The 6,727-nt window shown below is 42.1% G+C and overlaps 1 long non-coding RNA gene across 1 annotated transcript; it reads right to left on the bottom strand.

Annotated features, from left to right (window-relative positions):
* Positions 1-743: 743 nt before the first annotated feature.
* On the bottom strand, positions 744-6,454 carry LOC149333745 (uncharacterized). The gene is made up of 3 exons (XR_016284969.1): positions 6,287-6,454; positions 5,692-5,767; positions 744-979 (listed from the first exon to the last, which is right to left on the bottom strand). It is a non-coding gene; the product is annotated as an uncharacterized LOC149333745 (long non-coding RNA).
* Between the last annotated feature and the right edge of the window lie 273 nt (positions 6,455-6,727).

Below are 6,727 nucleotides of genomic sequence, written 5' to 3'. Positions count from 1 at the left end.
AGTAAGTAGCTCGAAAAAAGCTTGTGATGATAAAATCTGTCTGTACAGCCTGTGTCACCTTGTGTAAGAGCGCTCCAGTGGTGACCTCCCCTACCTAATGGTCGATACACTCTTAGAACTAAAGGAGTGCAGAGGAGTGCCCAGAACACACTTTGAAGGAGTATTCGCTTGTCCCATATTCCACTCCTTTTTCCAGAATAAAATTACTCCCTCTGGACAAAGAGTGATCCAACACCTACTCAAGGAGTACTGTACTACTCCTGCAATAGAGTACAGGCACTCCTCCGAGGGAGTAAAGCTACCACATTGAAACAGCATCCTACTACTCTTTCAGGTAGAGTTCCAGGACTCCGTTTGTTAGAGTGACTATACTCCTTCAAGGAGTATCAGCCCAGATCTTATTTTACTCCTTCAAAAGGAGTTTCACGTGTTTTCAATGTATCCTACTAATTTCCTTATTTCACATATTCTTCAGAGCAAGTTGGTCATATGTTTTGCAGGATCCACCTGCGCTACATCTACAAAAGAGTAATGAGCAAAAGGGATTATAATCTTTGAGTAGAATAATTGTAGCTCATACAACTACTTTATGGCTACACTACAGTTTGCACATTAGTATGGTGCTCTGTCTGCGTTGGGAATAACAATGGCTCAAGAAATAATGACACAAATGTACAACACTGATAACTTTTATTTCTCAAGTCATTGCTGTGATTGCTGTGGCTGCCCAAAACACGCTCGGGAGGCGCTCGCTAGGATCAAGCCCCATTAGTGTCTCAAGCAGCAGACAAGCCCGCTTTGTTTTTGGGGTGTACTTGACATTAAATGCCAAGAACACTGCCAAAAGCAAAGTAAACCCATCTACCAAATCCACCGCAGTGAGCTGTAAGCGCTCAAAAGAAACTAAGATGCTGTATGATGCCGTAGCTTGCTCGGCTGAGTGAAGTAGCTTTGGCTATGCGTGCATTTCTCCGGGTGCCTGCAAACATGAATGAAAATAATGCAAGTAAGAGTCAATTCCAATGCCCTTTTCATACTATCCTGCATATAACCCCATGGAAAAAAAGAAAGAATACAACTAGAATGTACTGATCGTGTGTGTCATGTCGCCACTAGTGTGTACCTATATTGTGACCAAGTGCAGACACCTTTCATTGCAAACCTTCATTCAGAGCTACAATTTTATGAAGCCCAATACAATTATCACTATGCTAGTCCTTTCAAAAGCTGTGTGCACGTAAAACAAGCACATATTTACCAAATGAAAATTTTAACATGGAACTTTTTGCTGCTTCCTGCTACGCTTGCCTTCTCTTGGAATCCACTCCGTTACCCTTAAGGACCAGCGATTATCTTGCCTTCGTCTTACATGCCCTACCCAAGCACCCTTTTTTCTCCTGATTTCGACTAGGATGTCTTCAACCCGTGTTTGTTCCCTCACCCACTCCGCCCGCTTCCGATCTCTTAACGTTACGCCTATCATTTTTATTTCCATAGCTCGTTGCGTTGTCCTTAACTTAAGCTGAACCCTCTTCGTTAGCCTCCACGTTTCTGCCCCATAGGTGAATACCGGTAGGATACAGCTGTTGTATACTTTTCACTTGAGGGGTATTGAAAAACTGCCATTCATGATCTGAGAGAACCTGCCATATGCACTCCATCCCATTCATATTCCTCTAGTTATTACCCTTCATGATCCGGATCAGCGGTCACTACCTGCTCTAAGTAAATGTATTCCCTTATCACTTCCAGTCATTTCTAAAACCACACCTATTGTGCTTGACGGTTTCTTGTCACATAATACATTGTGCAGTTTAAAATATAAGGTAACCTTGAATCGGGAAAACACTTAAACCAATGACAGTTTTCTTGCTGAAGAGAAATGGCTGTTGCAATTCCTGTTTCTCAGATACCATTAACTGAATTTCATGCTCTAAAATAGTGAAGGAAAAATTCAAAATTTGTCATCTCAAAGAGGCAGACAACAAATTTCAGTTTGGTTTGGGTTGGTTTATGGGGTTTAACGTCCCAAAGCGACCCAGGCTATGAGAGACGCCGTAGTGAAGGGCTCCGGAAATTTCGACCACCTGGGGTTCTTTAATGTGCACTGACATCGCACAGTACACGGGCCTCTAGAATTTCTCCTCTAAAGAAATTCCAGCCGCCGCGGCCGGGATCGAACCCGCGTCTTTTGGGTCAGCAGCCGAGCAAATTTCAGTTGCACATTTTTTTTGTTTTTAATGATGCATAAGGCATTACTATGCACGGATAACCACACAGTATTCGCCTATCACTGCTAAATAATTTGTAATTAAATATCTTCTCTCTCCTGCTTCACTTTTAAAAACTGAGCAATGGCAATGGCATCAAAGGTCAGTATAAGCCAGGGGAGGCATGAGGAAAACTGCAATATAATTGCGGCTTCGTCATTCATTCTGATTCCGACTCTTAAGGCAGGCTGCCTTTAGCATTGTTACTAATTAAAATGATGAAGTAGCGATATCGTAGCTTTTTTGTGCCTTCCATAACCTGTACTGAACATTGATGTCATAGCAATTGCTATGCTATTGAATCAGGGAAGAAAAGAAATCTGGTTGTAATTATTTAGCGATTGGAGACGAATACTATGCAACAATTCTATGTATACGAATGCCCAGCACGTTGCTACAAAGAACACACATAACTAAAAATTTGGTGTTTATACTCATTTAAGGTAATACTACTTCCAACGCAAGAACACGACAGCCATGTGTAAACTTTTTGCTTTCATAGTAATAAAATCTATCCAACGACAAGTTAGGCGCAGCATGTCTGCTCTTTATAAATATGCAATACTGACAATGTTTGACACTAGCATTTGGCATGAACGAGATAACTGTGATTACTTCGCACATTACGTGCCAGTCCATACTATTATGCACAATTTAGATTTGCAAATGTAATGTGTAATTCTCTATGACTGCCACGTTAGTGCACTGCAAACCAATGAAGTTGTCTTGCATTTGCAATGTTCTCACTACTTTTATGCAACACTGATAACTTCAGTATATCTGCATCGTTCTGTTAGACGGCCACGGGATAGCTAGAATTAAGGCTATTTTATGTGATGGAAACCATTGACTGGACAACAAAGAAGAAAAGCCTCAACTACTGTACTGGTGCTGGGACGTCTAATAAGAGCTCAGAAAGACTCAGTTTCAATACGCCAGACCCTCCGCATAACATTACCCTGTGCAAAAATACCCCACCCCACCCTAGCTTAATTTCTGTCCACATGCACCAAGGCTCATTGCAGCTGTTATAAATATTGCCCTAAATATTGCAATCAAGCTGCCCGTGTATGCATAGGCTATCTGTGCATGGAGAAAGAAAGAAGTTGTTAGGAATGTTTCACACCAAAAACAGAAAAAAAGGCAGCCTGTTTCTCAGAAACAACTAAGAGCATGAAATGGTGTGTCCAAAAAGATTAGGCTGCTTTGTACTTATTTATGACAACGAGAACTGTCAGAGCTGCGCTTTCAAAAATTCAGGAGCTTTGTGCACAAATTATCTTCCGTATGCACGTCTTGCAGCACCAACGCTTCCGAATTGAAACGACCGATGAATATGCACAGGAAAAAGCAAATAGAGAGCGCTTGAATTTAAAAGAAACGCTACCTTGCACAATCAGAAATTTCGCGACAGAACCTTCCAAACAGTGACGTGTACTGGTTGCGGTATACCGAATATATACCTAGCAAATAAGTGTGCGCTTTGTTAACGAGCGGGATTCTGTGGCGGCAATCCTACAGCTCCAATTCCGAAAACCTAACGCTGCAAAAATTGAGTTTTCAAAATACGTGCGAATGCACGATACACTTTTGCACGCATTTAGAACTTTCAGCTGTGAAACACAGACAACGAATCTTGTGTATGCATCTTCCTTGGCTGGTAAAAAAATTCTTCTATAAGTCTCCAGTTTGCCTGTGTACTCCACAAATTCTAGGATCCCTGTCCGCTACATGTCAAATTTCACTGAAGCGAAAGTAATACAACCGACAGCTGATGATCTGCTAGGGCAACAGGATTTCAAAAGTTTGAGAAGGGCAGTGGGAGTCCAATCTAGGTGGAGTAGTGAAATTTGACTAGTAACAGACAGGGATCCTCCAATCTGTGGAGGAAACCGGCAAATTGGAGACTTACGGAGGAATTTTTTTACCCGCCAAGGAACACGCATACACAAGAGAGAACCACAGAGGACTACGGCTTTTACCAGCCCTTGTCCTGTGCGGTTCTCTCTTGTGTATGCGTCTTTTTTGGCTGGTAAAAAAATTCTTCCATAAGTCTCCAATTTGCCTGTGTCCTCAACAAACCGCAGGATCCCTGTCCACTACTAGTCAAATATTTCAACTCCACCTGGCTTGGACTCCCACCGCCCTTCTCTGTGGAGAAAGGGTGACAGCAGCTGGCAAAGGACAAGGTTAACTGCAGATCAACTGGGGAAGCATTATCCTGAACTGATTTTGACGGCAGGTTCAAAAGACAAACAAAATCAACTCGAGGAGCGGGGTGCACATCATGCGACTGAATGTCAATGGCCAGTGAAAATGGCACCAGCACTGTGGAATGCACATGCAGAAAACGAGACGCATTTTTTTGTCAACTTTGAGTAGCAGTCTACTGCACTTTTAAAGAGCAAAGCTCTCAAGTATGGCAACACTGGCACTTTTTGTTTTACTGGGGTGAGGGTCGTCGTGAGGGTTGAAGTCCATATTTCTTTTCGATCCACTGTGTTAATTGCCAGCTATGTTTACCTAATAGGGGCTGGGCATCTAACATCACCATTATTTCTTTTCAGCAGTTAAAACAATACAGCATACAGTTTATAACATGCTTAACGAATTTTTGGGAGCAGCATTCTTTTACCCTTCTACTATTTGTTGCTACTGAATCAGTTTGGCGTTGACAAAAGATCTGCAATAAGGAGTAATTACTCATTGACATCCACTCGAGCACAGCCAAATGGCTACAAAGGAAAGCTATACAGCTTTCACAGAAACTTCGTAGTTAAAGAAAGATTCGTCCTGGTCCGGTGTTCGAACTCAGAACCACAACTTCACTGGAGCAGTCGCTCTACCAATTTGTCCAACCTGGACGGCAAGCTTATGGTAGGGCGAGAGCGAAGTGATCAATAACTCGAGTGGGAACTGTGTTGGACCAATGTTTTAGGACCCCTAAAACATTGGACAAACTCAGTTCCCGCTTCATGTTACCTCTAAAACATTGGACAAACTGAGTTCCCGCTTCATGTTACAATACTGAGTGACATTTTGGTCTATACACCAGAAATACCGGTAAAGCATCATGATAGAACACAATGTTTTTTAAAGGGATAAAGGAATATGTTCGCCCTTTCAGAGGGCACATATGCATAAGAGGCAACATGTGTGAAATAGTCTTAGCATCTGAAGCAGTGTAAACTCCATTATGTTAACAGCAGCAGTCAAAAGCTTCATGAGCGACTATTTCATACAGATCATGCAATTACATTCATGTAATTCAGGATCAGATTCATGTGATTATACAGGGAGGTACTGCTGCTAAGTGCACGTAGAGCCCTGCATGCATTTCTAAACCCGGCTGTGAGCCTATGACTACGAATTTTTTCTAAATAGGCAGGTAAGGTATGCATCACTGGAAAACAATACCTACCACAAACAGCTGAGGAGAGATAGCACAGCCAAAAGCTGGAAGCACGAATGGCCCAGTAGATACTGGCAGCTGGCAACTGCAAATAAATATGTCAGAGCAACTGTTGTCAGTGGCCGTAACAATGTCATGAATGACAAGAAAAGAAATTGTCTACTGCTTCATAAATTAGAATAAGGTATTAACATAGGAACACAAAAAGCAATGAGATGGCCCATGACAAAAGAAATGAACAGATTGTATGTGATGCACCGATATACATTTTTTCAGTAGATTTACATGACTGTCACAACCGCATAGAAAGATGAGCAGGCTGGAATACCACTATTTTTATGCATGATGAAAAGAGCGTTTTAATTATTACTACTAGGGTGCTTTGGAGCAGCACCGAAGGTATTTTTAAATTGAACGTAGCGACCAGTAGACCCGTCTGCTTTGCACAAATGACGAGAGGATGGAAAAGGCATGCATTCATTAGCAAGAAGCACGATATCTCACATCACAGCATGAAACGAAAATTGGTATTGCATTTAACAAATCTGCACAGAAATAAAAACTGCCTAGTGGCAATGCAAGTAAGAGCAAGGGAAAAAAATACCGAAGAAAACTGGTGAGTGTGGTGCAGGGAGGTCTGTGGGTAGGGCCTCGTGCCTGGGAATAGTTCCGAGCGCGGAGAATCGCCGGCAGCACAGCTGGTGGCAGTCAACCAAGAATAAATAAGAGAAAGTGAAAATCAATAACAAACCATCACCGATATAGCGAACGACTTGAAAGCGGGCCGCACAAACGAGGGATATAGCAAAAAGCTTGAAATCCTAAATAAGTGCGCAGTTGCATCCCAAACAGTTCTCAAAATCTGAAGGCGAGGAAGCATCGACACCTACATCTCAGGGCAGACGCAAGAACGATCTAACTTTGACATAATACTGTGTCAAATTCTGTTCCATGGGGAAGCAGAGATAAAAATTTACAAATGACTAGGCAAGGGATATGCACCAGCCTTTTACACGCGATCATTGTCCCCGAAAAAATTGTATGA

Source organism: Amblyomma mixtum, chromosome 8 (assembly GCF_055824585.1).
Source record: "Amblyomma mixtum isolate Tamu chromosome 8, ASM5582458v1, whole genome shotgun sequence".
Lineage (NCBI taxonomy): Eukaryota > Metazoa > Arthropoda > Arachnida > Ixodida > Ixodidae > Amblyomma > Amblyomma mixtum.
Note: the sequence above shows the minus strand (reverse complement) of the source record. Positions and strands in the feature narration are given on the sequence as shown.